Source organism: Myodes glareolus, chromosome 3 (assembly GCF_982192425.1).
Source record: "Myodes glareolus chromosome 3, mMyoGla1.1, whole genome shotgun sequence".
In the NCBI taxonomy this organism is placed as follows: domain Eukaryota; kingdom Metazoa; phylum Chordata; class Mammalia; order Rodentia; family Cricetidae; genus Myodes; species Myodes glareolus.
The window spans coordinates 915,845-931,843 of record NC_142028.1 but is presented as its reverse complement, the minus strand read 5'-3'; the positions used below and the strand labels follow the sequence as shown (position 1 = coordinate 931,843).

At 37.3% G+C, this 15,999-nt stretch overlaps 1 pseudogene; it reads left to right on the top strand.

The window, feature by feature from the left end:
* The first annotated feature begins 1,613 nt into the window (after nt 1-1,613).
* Nucleotides 1,614-3,433, top strand: LOC125399392 (alcohol dehydrogenase class-3 pseudogene; annotated as a pseudogene).
* Nucleotides 3,434-15,999: the final 12,566 nt, after the last annotated feature.

Here is a 15,999-nt window from a genome sequence, read left to right as displayed (position 1 = left end):
ATGTGACCCCTTAAATGTAAACAAACATTTATAGACAATATTTGAGAATATGGGCATAGTTCTGTCCAAACTTCTTCTTGCTTTTTATTGGGCAACGTAATTTTTTGAGGCATAGTCAAGCCACCCTTTCAGGAGGTCTATGTCCATCAAACCACACCAGTCTGGTAGCAATCAACAGCTTCTCATCTTCTGTGGAAACAAGAGAAGAACCTCTTTTCCAAAGCAACATATCCTTAGAACCAAATTTAGAAATGATGATACCTTCCTAATATACATGTTGATTTAGGTTAGCAGTCCATACAATGAAATACCTCTCTGTACTTAGCTCATTCACAGTCAAAAATTCAAACATGGCACAATAATATACATAATCCAGACCTCTTTGAATTTTCCATTTTTACATGGATTATTTTTCTTGGCTCCTTTTAATCTATGACATTCTGTGTTCTGTGTCTTTAAAGACTTTACCCCTTTTTTAAAAAATCATTGACTTTAATTTATGACTCTCTATACTCTTTCTCATTTCTCTTCTAAGCCTGCATATAGTTATCCAACACTGTGACTCATTTAGAGGTCTTTTATGTCTGAATCTGTCCTCTTGTGTATTTGAAATTCTTTACTGTTTAGGAGCGCTTCTTAAAATGATTAGTGCTTTTTAAAAACTTAAGCAGCAAAATTACTAGATTATATACATTAGTTTCTGCTTGTTCAACACAGTTTAGCATGGCAGAGCTACTTGCCACCTCTGAGAGTCATGCACAGTGCACCATCTCTACGCACACCACTGGTGCATCAGACCAGCAAGCAAGCCATAGCATGTTGCTCACAAACCCCATCCAAATGCTCAGTCTCCTGAAAGAACCAGAAGTCACCCTGGCAGAACAGCCCATAGAGCTGAAATTTTAAAACTGAACCACTTATTTTTCTACTACAGCTGAGTCAGAAAAGTCTCTCTTAAGGAGCAAAGACATGCTGTCATTAAACAACAAGAAGCTGTGTTAAACTCTGTATTTTTGTGTCTAGAATTAGGCTCTCTCAGGTTTTTAAGATTTTCATTTGTCATGTCAGCACCAATATGATGGAGGAAATGCCTCTTGTTAGTTCCTGGGCACCCAACCATGGAATAATCACACAAAAACTGTATTAATTGAAACACTGATTAGCCTATTAGCTCTAACTTCTTTTTGGCTAACTCTTACATATTAATTTAACCTATTTCTAATAATCTGAGTATTACCATGTGGCTATGACTTACCAGCTGACTTTCTGGTGTCCTTCTCCAGCAAGGCTACATGGCATCTGTTCAACTCTGCCCTTCTTTCCCTCAGCAGTCAACTTAGTTTTACCCACATACCTAAGTTCTGCCCTATCAACAGCCAAGCCAATTTTTTATTCAAGGATTTAATTTTATGACACATAGAATTAAAGCAACTGAAGGAAGCTAGACAAAGAAGAAGTCTTCCCCAGGGAGGACCAGACCATTGGAAGGGCTACAAGACTCAGTTCTTTGTAGATCACTGATATGGGAGGTTCTTCTGTCCTGGTTAATGAATAAAGAAAACTGGCTTGGCCTGATAGGGTAGAATAAAGGTAGGCAGGGAAACCTAAACTGAATGATAGGAGACTACATAGGCACAAGTGCAAACCACAACATTTGGAAGAATAGGCACAGGCACATTCCATACTAGTTGGATGAAAAGAAGAGTGAATGCTGGTATAAGAATACATTCAACAACCAAAAGAGCAATATGGTACCACCAGATATAAGCAGTCATATAACAGCACAGTCTGAACATTCCAATACAGCTGAAACACAATTAAATGAACCTAAAATTACTTTAAAGAAATGATAGAGGCTCTGAGAGAGGAAATTAAAAAAAATCCCTTAAAGAAGTCAAAGAAAAATAAAACAAAAAGTTGGTACAAATGAATTAATTTCCTAAAGAAAGTGAAAAAAATCAGTAAAAAAACCAAACAAACAGGTAAAGGAAATAGTTCAAGACATAAAGATCTGAAATATAAACAGTAAACAAAACAAAAACCAATGGAATTCTGGAAACGAAACATATGGGGAAGTGAAGAGAAATTACAAACACAAGTATCACCAACAGAATATAAGAAATGGAGGACAGAATCTTAGGATTTGAAGATATGAGAGTAAATAGATATAGCAATCATAGAAAATGTTTAAAAAAATTCAGTTTTTCTAACACAAAATATCAATGGATGCCATGAAAAGACCAAACTTAAGAATAATAGCAATAGAAAAGGAAGAGAATATCAGCTCAAAGTTACAGAAAACATATTCAACAAAATCATAGAAAAAAACTTTCCCCACGTAAAGACAAGTCTGTAGTACGGTGGTGGTGCATGCCTTTAATCCCAACACTCCACTCAGGAGGCAGAGGCAGGGGAAATCTCTGTGTGTTCCAGGACAAGTTTCCCAAGCTACAGAGAGACCCTATTTGAAAAAGAAAGGATGGAAGGAAGGAAGGAAGGAAGGAAGGAAGGAAGGAAGGAAGGAAGGAAGGAAAAAATGAAGGAAGGAAAGAAAGAAAGAAAGAAAGAAAGAAAGAAAGAAAGGGAGAAAGAAAAATCTAAAAGAAATGTACTTTCTTTTTTAATTTATTTAAAAAGAAAAAAATAAATACCCAGGATCTGCTAGATTTGTTGCTTGACGTTCAGCTCACGAACCCCAACTTGTGGACATGGCTAACCAAGTTGCAGTCGCCTGGGAGGCACATTTTCTGAGTACATAGTTGTGGCTGACATCTCCATTGCTAAAATTGATCCTTCAGCACCTTTGGATAAAGTCTACCTTCTTGGGTGTGGCATTTCACCTTGATAAGGTGCTGCTGTGAACACTGCCAAGGTGGAGCACGGTTCTACCTTTGCTGTCTTTGGCCTGGGAGGAGTTGGATTAGCAATGATCATGGGTTGTAAAGTGGCTGTTGCATCTCGGATCATTGGTATCGACATCAATAAAGATAAATTTGCAAAGGTCAAAGAATTTGGAGCCTCTGAATGTATTAACCCCCAGGATTTCAGTAAACCCATCCAAGAAGTAATCATTGAGACGACAAATGGGGGAGTAGATTACTCTTTTGAGTGTATTGGCAATGTGAAGGTCATGAGAGCAGCCCACTAGGCGGCACACAAAGGCTGGGGAGTAAGTGTGGTGGTTGGTGCAGCTGCTTTAGGTGAAGAAATCGCCACTAGCCCATTCCAGCTGGTGATGGAACGCACCTGGAAAGGCACTGCTTTTGGAGGATGGAAGAGTGTAGAGAGTGTTCCAAAGCTGGTGTCTGAATATATGTCAGAAAAGATAAAAGTTGACGAATTTGTAACTGACACTCTGTCCTTCGACCAAAAAAATAAAGGCTTCGACCTGATACACTCAAGGAAAAGCATTCGAATCGTTCTAAAAATGTAAGTTCAGAAGAGAACACTGTCTATTCTGTACTTTTTCGTGTGATCAGATGAGAGCATGCTGACAGATCTGCAAGCCTCTTAGACATCAGAAAGTACTAGAAGGAGTGTATGTATTTTGATGTCTCTAATGAGGGACACGGTAAATAATCATAAATCAGTTTTTTGAACTCTCCATGTACATAATTGCTGCTCAAGAAATATTTTAACGTAGTAAAAATACTTTCTGCATTTGTGAAAAAAACAATCTCTCTTTCTATGATTTTACATACCAATTCCAGTTCCCACTCTCTCCCCTCCTCCCATTCCCTCTCCTATTTCCCCCACCAAATGCCAAATCCACTCCTCAGAGAGGGTAAGGCACATAGATTTGAGGAAGATCCAAGTCCCTCCCTGTCATATCTAGGCTGAGTAAGGTATCTATCCAAATACAATGGGTTCCAAAAAGCCAGTACAAGCTGTAGGGATAAATTCTGGTGACACTGCCAGTGCCTCTGCAGTGACTCTCCAGTCATACAACTGTACCCACCTTCAAGGATGACCCCAGCTCAGAACATAAGCCATAGTGGAGAGAGTCCCCAAACTGGCATTGCCTGTAGTCAGAATGATGACTATCTCTAATGTCACCATAGAACCTTCATCCAGCAATTGATGGAAACAGAGGCAGAGACCTACAGTAGATCACTGGGCTGAGCTTCCAAAGTCCAGTGGAAAAGTGGGATGAGTGAGAATATGAGCAAAGAGGTCAAGACCATGATTGGAACACCCACTGAAACAGTTTACCTAAGCTAATGGGAGCTCACCAACTCCAGTTGGACAGGGAAGGAATCAGTATGGACCAACTTCCTTGAGAGGTACCACATACCAAAATAAAATAAAGACCAGATAAACAATTTAAATAGACCAAAAACCCTCTAAGAAAATAGAAATAGTCAATTAAAATCACCCATCCAAAAGGAAAAAAAGAAAAAGCCCAGGGTCTGATGGTTTCAATTTAGAAAGCTACCAGGATAACTAATACCAATACTGCTCACATTTTTCCACATAATAGAAACAGAAGGAATATTCATTTTATGAGGCCATAGTTTTCCTGATACTCCCTCCCCTGCCAAAAAAACCAAAGATGCAGCAAAGAAAGAGAATAGTCTCCCTCGTGAACATTGATGTAAACATACTCAACAAAATACTGGCAAACCAAATCCAAGAACACCTTAAAAAAACTCAATATTGAGTTGACTTCATCACAGATATGCAAAGATAGTTCAACATATGAAAATCTGTCAATGTAATCCACTCTATAAACAAACTGAAAGAAAAAAAAACACATGATCGTCTCATTGGAAGTTTGAAAAGGTCTTTGACAAAATCCAACACCTGTTCATGATAAAGGTTTTGGAGAGAACACAAATACAAGGGACATACCTAAATGCTGTGGTCTGCAAGAATTATGTATGGAGATTTCAGCTGAAAAAGCAGAAGATTAACCCACTAAAATGAACACATTTTGATGGAGATAACCCAGTTTCAAGATGCTGGGCCTAAAACTTTTTGTATAATAACCGTTCCTGCAGTGAATATCTTATGATGGCACAAGCACTCTCTTTCTCTAAAAGAAACTTTCTCCAAAAGATTCAAGCAGCTACTTCTGTGGTAGAAGAAAAACTACAAATGGATCAAATGAAACCCTTCTCTAGCTCAGGGAACACTCCAGCATTTGCTATTAAGAAAAATTCAGGCAAATGAAGATTGTTACAAGATCTTAGAAATATAAGTGAAATTATGAAGCCTATGGGACTTTACAACCTGACTTGCCATCTCCATCAGCTATTCCTAAAAATTATAATTTAATTGTCATAGACTTACACGACTGATTCTTTAGCATAGCCTTATATCCCCAAGGGGGTCAAAATTTTGCCTTTACCTAATTTTCAAAGACTCTAGCAAAGGTTCCAATGGAAAACTTTACCACAAGGAAGTAAAACCAGACCAACCTTGTGCCAGTTGTTTATGGATGCAGCCTTCTTACAAGTTTGGAAAATGTACTTTGACCTGTACCTAATTCACTACATGGATAGTATATTGATTTCATGACCTGACAGAGCCTATATACAAGACATATTACAATTTCTGATTCAACAGTTAACTTTGTATGAGTTTCAGGTGGCCTCTGGAAAAAAAAAATCCAAATTCAGCCACCTTTTTCAAATTGGGGCATGCTATTCATACAGGTTTCATTTCTCCTCAATCTTTCCAATTACAGACAAACCACATAAAAACCTTAAATGATTTTCAAAAACTGCTTGGAGATGTTAATTGGGTTTGCTTTTATATAGAAATACCCATGATTACATTCAAGCCTTTATTTGAAATTCTCCAAATAAAGTTAACACATGAAGCTCAAACCACTTTGATTCTTATAAAAGGAAAATTTAATACTCAGAGACTCCTTAATATAGCTAATAATAACCCATGGAGTGTTAGATACTACACACTGAGTACACTCTCATGGCCTGCTTTTAGAAAAAAAAAAGACCACTAGAATGGCTGCACTTACCTGTGACTCTGCAACTCAGAAAAACTGTGACTGCTTATTCTTCTGGTTGCCTCCTTATTAGGTAATAGAAAAAAAGAAAGTAAGAATTTTTGTAGGCAAGATGCTGATGAGATAATCATTCCCTACACAGGTGAACAACATAATATTTTGTCTTATGAGTCTGCAGAATGGCAAATTGCTCAATTTAAGGTTTACAGGTACCTTTTCAAATAAAATAAGAAATGGTTTTTATTAAAATTTCTAGCTTTCCATCCTATTATATTTCCCCATAAAACCAATTAAAATCCATTATCCCCTCCATCAGCACTCATCTTCACTGATGGCTCTGCCTCAGGTCAAGCTGCATTGATTATTGATAGTCATAAAAAAATCTTTCCTACTCAGGAAACCACTGCATGGAGGATAGAGTTAATAGCACTGATTTGCTGCAAGCCCTATATTGAGGAACCATCTGTTGGGGTCCAGCTTCAGTGGGTTTGTGTGTTCTGAGATAAGGGCATGTGGATTAGAAAAGTTAGACTGACAACCAAGAGATACAAAAAATGACAGAGACAAGAATAGAATTGGGAGTATAACCCAATGAATGCTGAGTTTGCCTGCATTTATTTTTCATATGTTTTATATACTTCAATTCAAAGGGGTGAAATATGGCAAGACTTCTTTACCATGATACAAACAAGGAACAAACAAAGTAATTACCTCTTTGATACCTGAAATATCAAGTAACTATATCCTGAGTTGAATGTTCTATTGTTTAGGCAGGACATACAGTGACCACACCTTAGGCCAAGGAACATGTAGACAGCCACAACCTGTGCTGAACCTCCTATCATGAACTTGAAGAAGCAAAAACAGGCCTGAACACACTAATCTTTGATTAAGGCAAACTGAATTCACTTCTGTGGGCTCTAACATATTCCCTCCATTTCAAAAGCCTGCGATTCTGCTTTAGGACAGATTGCTCTGCTGCCTTAGGTTGTCTTCTTTCACCTTCCAGACTTACCCCTCATCAGTAAATACGATCCATTGTGTCTTAGGTTTCTTGGAGGGAAAAAGATCTTATCTGTAATTGATTACAGGCCTGTGTTTATAAAGGATTGAGAGAGAGCATGTACCAAGATGCCATGCACCTCTTAGTCAACTTTCCATCAAAAGAGTTCTAGAAAATAACTAATAACTAGATAATTATGGGCAAGTAGATGATGCTTTGTGATACACATATGTCTATGACTATAATATGTCCTAATTAAGGAGTAAAAGATGACCAAGACAGGCTAACTGTAGACAGACATCTCTTTCCTGTACAGTCCTATAGCTGTTCAGTCCCAAATAAAAACCCAGAGGCTTATATTAAATACAAACTGCATTATTGTTCAGGCTTATTACTAATTAGCTCTTATGATTTAAATTCACCCATAATTCTTCTTTATGTTTAGCCATGTGGTTTGTTACCATTTCTCAGTAAGGCATTCTTATATTGCTTCCTCTGCATCGGGCTTGTAACTGTCTCTCTGCCTTTCTTTCTGCTTTTCAGAATTCTAGTCTAGATGCCCAGCCTATACTTTCCCCCTGGTTTCTGGCTAATCAGTGTTTTATTAAACCAGTGTGAGTGACAAATCTTTACAACGTACAAGAGCATTATCCCACAGTACTCCTCCTCTTTTCTTTTCACAACAAGAACTCTGAATTTAATCTCTTTTGTTTCTTTTCTTTCTGAACATTACTCATAATAACATGTAACTAATATGCTAAAAATGACAAATTTCTATAAACCATTTTTTTGGGGGAATATAGGTATAGATTTCTAGGCTAATTCTTATTGTTTGGGTTCTAATCTTATAGAAATCCAAAAATAAATTTGGGTTTATGGTTCCAGTCCAGGAACATTCTGTGAGGCTGGACCATCTCAGTTATCAGCCTTGAAGCTGTTCTAGACACAGAACTCAGAGGAAAGTTTAACAGAGGTGTTTCAAAATTTTGAATCATCTGAACCATCTGCTCCCATTGGAGATTTTTCAGGAAGCTTTCCTGACAAAACATTATTTTTCTTAACCAAGAATGGATTCACAACTTCTCATCTGGAAACAGATGACTGGTACATGGCTTCATATTTGAGACTCATGCTATGGTGGCTCGCTGTCTCCACATGAGACCCTGTGGGGTCAGATTAAGTAACTGACGTCTGAGGCTATTCAAATTCAGATGAATCAAGGGAAAATTTAATTCCTGAAAATAATTTCCTTATGATGTTTGCTGTGTTTATCCTTAAGGCATTTTGTTTCTTTTTGTATACTCTTGCTCATGATAGCTTTTGGGCTTTAGACCCAGAACCCACTCTCTTTCACCCAGCCAAATGGGATTATGAGGAAATCAAGTTAGTTTCCAATGACTCTTCCTTACTGGGAAGGAGTGGATCTAGTTTCATATATCCTTGCCTAGTCAAACTCTTCAACTTCCAGAGTTATTCAGACAGTCTCCCCTTATGCTTTTTTTTTTGCCTTTCCCTTGTCCCCTACAAAAGAATGTCTGCTTATAAGGCCCAGACTCCTCAGAGCTAGTCAGGATAATCATAATATCTGGTCTTTAAATATAACTTCTCCTTTAGATGCACGTGAATCAATTAGGTTTATTCCTGTCATCATATTTCTCCTTGGGACAATCCTGACGTGATGCTAAGCTTTCTGGTCATGCTTGGGATAACATGAAGCCTGATACTGGCCTTCCTAACTGGATGAAATGTGTTGTCCCTTAGACTTGAGTTGCTTTTTGTCCTTATAATACAGTCTTGGTTAAATAATTGGTCTTATACTTTCTCAACACCCACTGTAAATCAATGGACAAAATTTGGTTGGCCAGTCTAATATAGGTGGCCCTGTCATCTAGTTCCCCAAATCCTCATCTCATTTGAACCCTTTGATGGCTTCCATAGATCATGTTAACCTCTAATTACCTGGTCACCTCAATTATTACTCCTTTGATATTCAGGCTTGTGTTATGTCACATTTTGCCATCTTGTATACAGGGGAGACAGTGCCTCTTACTATTGTTGCTAATTGATCAATTTATGATATCTCCTGTAACAATTGTTTTCTGATCAACTGTCTTAACTCCCCTACTAATCTTAAAGCCTTCTTCCTTCTTTGTCAACCTTTGCAAGTACTGTTACCTGTTAATCTTTTCTCACCCTGGTATGAAGATCCCGCCATATTTGTCCTACAGAAATTAGCTAACTCTCTATCACACCTAAATTTGATTTATTGCTGCAATTATCCTCAGAATCACTGCTTTAATAACAATTACAGGTACATGGCTGCTTCAAACATGTTCCTGCCTCAGCAAATACACACTGCTAGCCATGTAAACTTCCTGTCTAAGAATATTGCTACAGCCCTTGTCACTTAGTAAGGAATTGAGAGAGGGTTAGTAGATTAAATATTTTAGAAGAGGCCATCCTTTATATAGGAAATCAGATTTACATTATAAAGGTTTATTTACCAATGTATGAATTAAATGAAGCAAAGTATTGAAATATGTTGTACAGTATTAATTATTTATTTTCTTAATCTATAGGTCTTTTACATCATGGAACTTGATCCTATTCCACCCCTGTAAGCCTCCTCAAATAAACTTTAAGAGATAAAAAGAAGAAAAGTTAAACAGAGAAAAAAATGGATGTTGTTGTCATCTTGGAAACTGGAGCATGACACAGTAAGTTACATTGTAGACCCCTATGTCCATATATCTTAAAAGTTTTCATTGCAAAGAAAAACTAGGCTAGTTTTAGGTCTATGGTTTCTACTATTCTGTCAATGCTAGGTCCTCATAGAATTATTTCTGGGTATCCTGTGCCTGCCCTATGTTGTAGAGTTCCTGCAGGTTTAGGTCTGTGGGTCAGACTCCTTCACGTGCTCCAGAAGTTCATAGATGAAGTAAATGTTGGGGAGGGCCAAGTTATAAACCTGAGACTAGGTCTGAGCAGCCATAGTGTTGTTTTGCCAGGTGATCAATGGCAACAGCTCTACCATGTATACAACTTCCAGGCTCACTCACCCACACTTGCACGATAGAGTTCTTTCTATTGCTCTTATGCTCACAAGGCCAACTATTAGTGTTCAGGGACACCCTAGCACAGTGCATCACATCCTGAACCTGCATGCATAGCAATTGGTACACTGTCCCTTTAAGAGAAGACAGGCCCACTTTCCATCTCTATCTTTTAGCCAAGGTAAGCAAGTCTTGGCCTCTTCTCTTTCCTTTTCTCCTCTCTCTCTCTCTCTCTCTCTCTCTCTCTCTCTCTCTCTCTCTCTCTTCCTTTCTCTTTCTCAGTCTCTCTCTTCCTTTCTTCCTCCTCTTCTCTGCTCTACATCACTTTTTAATAAATCTTCATACCCAGTCACTGTCCACATGGCATATTTATTGGCTGCAACTGCGACACCTGCAGAAAAATTAAAGCTATTATACCTAAAATGATCTATCGAACCTCGTAAGAAAGGGAACTATTTAATTAATAGATAAATCAATAAACCTGAAAATTATGGAATGGCACACAATAGTACCACACACAATTTTAATAACCATTTTGCTGATACTATAAAGTGTATTCTGCAAGGCTTATATGGTTATTTTGATACATCCATTTACTAGATATTGGGACTAGGTTTCTTCTGAATATTATATCCTTAAGAAAATGGTTGGATAACAGAGATTAAAAATGAGGCACTTTTAGAAATCATAGTCTTTACAAACTAATAATGAACAGCTATCTGACAGGATTAATACCATCAAAAGGTAAAAGTTGTCTGAAAAAAATGAATACCATTGAACAAGATAGCATTAATTTGACAGATAAAATATAATCCACGTCAAAGGGTACTGAGAAGTTATCTGAAAGAATTAATACTGCTGAATTTGACAATAAAATCTGTTAAAGAGTTATGATAGGTTAACAGATAGAGTATTTCTCCAGGAAGGCAAACTGTATGCTATCCAAATAATGTCCAAGGATGAGATTTTATCTTTTAAGGAAAAACTACACACCTTGGAATCACATGTGAAGAATGGGGACCAGAGGCTAGGGGCCTCAGTGAAATCACTAAAATTATATATGGCCAGGAGATTCAGGCTGTAAAAAGGACAGTAGTAAAAAGATTTGAAAGGATTGACGAAATTTTTGGAGCTGATGAGTAGGGAATAAAGGTACAAGGACAGGATTCAACATTGCCAATAGCTGTTAGAGATGACTTACCCAGGGTTTTGGCTTCCCAACCTGTAATCTACTCTGGCAAAGGATTGAATTTTAAATGCCCTAAAGGATCCAAATGTAGACTGACACTTGTAGGAATGAATGATCTAAATGAAATTAAGCAAGCAGTAGTATCTTATGGCTTGCATTCACCATTTATTAGAGAGATGGTAAAGACATGGGCTTCTAGCAATAAGGCAACCCCACATGATTAGCTTCAATTAGTTTCGGCAGTCATGGGTGATGGACCACAATTACTGCAGAAATATTTGCAAGAAGAGGTAAAAAGTTTAGGACAACAAGGATAAGCAAAAGGTCTTGAGTCTTCCCAAAATCAAATTCTTATGCTCACTGCACTCAAGCTCTTTCTTATGAACAAACCTTTACCCAATGCCACAAAGCAACCTTAAATGCTTGGGCAGGATTCATGAACCAAGAAAACAATTGAATATTATACCAGGGTTAAACTGGGTCGGAGAGAACTCTTTAGTGACATTTTATAAAGATTATCTAAGGCTGTACAAATAGGACCCCCAGAAAAACCCTAACAAATACTCAGAGACTGTTTACAATTTATAACAGACAGTAATCTTGAAATTTAATCATCATATTACTTTCACAGGATCCCATAGAAAAAATATCATCCCATAAAACCTGGAAGTAATTCTAGAAGACAATGTAACTCTTCCAAAAAAGTTTGTGCTCAGGGTCAGGGACATCAATTAGGTGTTGGTTATAATTGGTATAAGTATGGGGGATTTAAATAGAAACTATGTAAGCTCAGGATCTCTTTGAAAATTAAAAACAGGACACTGGATGGAATAACAGATAGATTATTGTGAGATTACTCACATTAATAATGATAGGTTATAGTGTGAATGCTTGTGAGCTATTATTTATAGGCAATTCAGATTGGCATAGATTCTTGTATATTGATAGAAATTCAAATTTTATTGAATATGTTCCTATATTGTATACCAGGGCAAAATTATTTTGTCATATTGTTTGCATGCATGTTTCTACCTCTGCTAACGACATTTGTTTTTTTGTTTTGTTTTGTTTTTTTCCAAAGTTTATTAATTTATAAAAATTTCCATTTCTGCCTTAGGACATATTTATCATATTGCAACATACATTTTTACCTCTGATCAAGATACTTATACATTATTTACATTTTGAGATCATTGTCCTCATTTGTTGCACAGTTGTTTAAAGATTGTTTAATATTTTAATATGAAGTCTTAATCTTTCAGTTATATAGGTAGTTATATATAGTCATATAGGTCAATATTCATTCATTTTTTATACTTCTAATCAGACTAATTAAGATCTTTAGATACATACAGATTATATTCTGAATAGATAGGTAATCTTCAAACACTTCACAGAGCTGTGTATGGCATTTAAATAACATAGGGTTCTGTCGATGTGAGACTCGATTGCTCTTGGCAGCACTGATCTATTCCCAAGAGATGCTGAGCACTGAAGACAGTCCACTTGGAGCTTGTTTTCTTTTTCTTCTTCTGCTCTCTCTCTCTCTATCTCTCTCTCTTTCCCTCTCTCTTTCGTAAAACTGGCTTTTGGGCAAGGAACTGCTCATGCATTGCCCACTGTGCCCACTGATGTAACATGAGGGCTGGCTTGTTGAGGTATCTGTTCCCGCCCAGTACCCCATAGCCGGCAAGTCCCAGAGAAAATCAATCACACAGAGATCTCTATAAGTTATAAAGTTGATTGGCCCATTAGGTCAGGCTACTTATTAGCTCTTATAACTTATGTTATCCCATTAACCTTATCTACATTAGCCACATGGCTCCATACCTTTCTCAGATGGGCAAGTTACATGCTGCCTCTTCGGTGATCTGGACAGAAATGGTGGAGGGACTTCCTCCTTCCTGGAATACTCCTGTTCTCATTGCCCCAACTCTACTTCCTGTCTGGTTGACCTGCCTATACTTCCTGCGTGGCCAATCAGCATTTTATTAAAATACATGATTGACAGAATACAGACAATTCTCCCACACCATTTCCCTCTTTTTTTTTAAACAAAGGAAAATACCCATAGTCCATTTGTTGGGAATGTGGGCGTAGTATTTCAGGCTACTTCCTGCTGGTTGGGGGCACTGATGATCTTATGGGGACCTAAAGAAAATTTAGAGTTATATTCAAGTCCTGACTGAAGTATCTTGTAAGTCTCGATCATCTCAGGCAATAGTCTCGAATCTGTTCTGGATGTAGAACTCTGTCATCTGGGCCATCTGTTCTTATCAGAGATTTCTCGGGTGGTCTCCCTTGGTCAAAGATGATTTTTCTTAACTCTGAATGAATCTACGGCCTCTCATTTTCTGTGGAAATAAAAGCAAAATCTCTTCTCCAAAGTAACATACCTTTTGACTTCAATTTTGAAGCCAAGGTATTTTCAAAATATCTATCTTGGATTAATTCTGCAGCATTTATAAGCAAATGTCTTTTGGCAACTGTTGCTCCTTCCTCAGCATTCAAACAATTCAAAGAGAGCATAATAGCATACAGTATCAAGATTCTCTGTGACCTCAGGCAGGAACAGTCGTAATTATCATAATAAAAGTGCAGTTAAGGTTTAGACTGGAAATAAGCGGTACCAAATCACCTCTACATGGTGCAACTTAAGTTTTTAAGAACTGCTTAGCATATTAAGAAGTGCTCCTGGATACTAAAAATATTACAGATTCACAATAGGACAGATTCAGACATATAAGACCTATAAATGGGTCACAATGTTGGATGACTGTACGTAGGCTTAGGAGAGAGAAGAAAAGGACTATAGAGAATAAAGTTAATGCCTTAAAAAAGGGTAAAGTCTTTAAAGAGACAGAGTACAGATAGTTGTAGATTAAAAAATAAATAAAAATAAGCCACATAAAATGGAAAATTCACAGAGAGTCTGGATTCTGTACATTGTGTTTTCTTTAAAATTTTTGACTATGAAGGAGCTAAGGACAGAGAGACATTTTATTATATGGGCTGCCAAGCTAAACCAGAATGGATATAAGGGTATTATGACTTCGGAATTTGGGTCTAAGAGTATGATGCTTTGGAAAGGAGATTCTTCTTTTGTTTTCACAGAGGATGAGGTCCTATGATTTGCTTCTATCCCAATATGGTATGATAGACCACACCCTCCTGAAAGATCACCATGAACACCTTCAAAAAATGACTTCACTCAACTGTCGACTGAGATGAACCTAACACACAGGTTATACCATAAAAGACCTAATTAACAGTGCCCCTATACAGCAGGAAGAAGTTTGGAGAGAAATAACTACGTCCATATTCCCAGATATTGTTTATAAATGCTCTTTTACATTTAAAGGGGGATATGATATAGATATGAATAATTTTCATTGGTATGGATTTTAAGGTCAATTTTGTTTTACATATATGTATTTCTGATATTGATTAAGTTATTGTGATTGTATAGTTCATTTTAAAATGTAATGTATAATTAGAAAATATAGGTTGTTAATGATAATCATCGATAATAGTCAAGCTTGTAGTAATGTTAGTTTGATTTTCTAGATGTGCATAGATATATTTCAGATAGGCATTCTTCATATCTTTCAAAGACTACAGAACATGGCATTTAATGTTTTAATAACTTAGGGCTTTTCATGACAATGAGACACGTCTGCTCCTGGCAGCACCAATCTACTTCAAGAGGAAGATGGGCATCGAAGAGGCTCCTTATGGAGTTTGATAGCCATTTGGGCAAGAAACTACCCTTGCCTGTACTGTTGCATGAACTGTACCCAAAGAACCTGCAGAGTGAGGACTGCTGAACTCTCCTAAAGGTGAGATGGTCTTTCAGGGTTCCTAATTTATGTCTATGAGACATTCTGCAGGACACAGCAGATAATGACTGAACTGCCTTTGGAATTTCCTGCTTCATGGAAATGTCTGCTGGAAACTATGGGCCTGAAGGCTGAAGATGGATGCCCCAACGGTACAAAAGAACTTTGGGTGACTGTCCAGGCAGCGAGATGTCTCTATCATTTCTGGAGATTGGAAGTTGTTTATTTCTTGTTTGCTTAGGTAATATTATATCCTTCTGGAGTCTTTGATAGTGTTGAAGAATGATTAGTTATAGTTAAAGTTTTCTTAGTGATGATAATAGATAAAATAGATATAAATATTGTAACTGTAATTCTTGCTTGATAACTGTTTTGTTATATGTAATTTTACTATGTTGAAGTGAAAGCCTTTCATTTTTGTTTAAACAGAAAAAGGGGAAATGATGTAGGTGTGTCTTTCTATGTCTTACTTTCATTGGTTAATAAAGAGACTGCTTGGTCTAATAGGTAAGAACATAGGTAGGCAGGGAAGACAGAACAGAATTGTGGGCGAAAGAAAGCAGAGGCAGGCAGATGCCATGACTCTCCTTTCCGAGACAGCTGCAGGTTAGAATCCTCCTGGTAAGCTACCACCTCTTGATGCTACACAGATTATTAGAAATGGGTTAGATCAATATGTGGGAGTTAGCTAATAAGAGGCTACAGATAATGGGCCAAGCAGTGTTTAAAAGAATACAGTTTCCATGTAATTATTTCAGGGGTAAAGCTAGCTGGGAGGCGGGTGGCAGGAAGCGGCCCACCGCTCTTTCTACACACTGACAAAATGTACAATGTACCAACAGGACCAGCAGGAAATAGAAAAAAATACTGTCAATTCTTGCCAAGACAGGGTTAGAGGTTTTGAAAAATTTCCTACCTTTGTAAATGGTCTGTCAGTTACTATA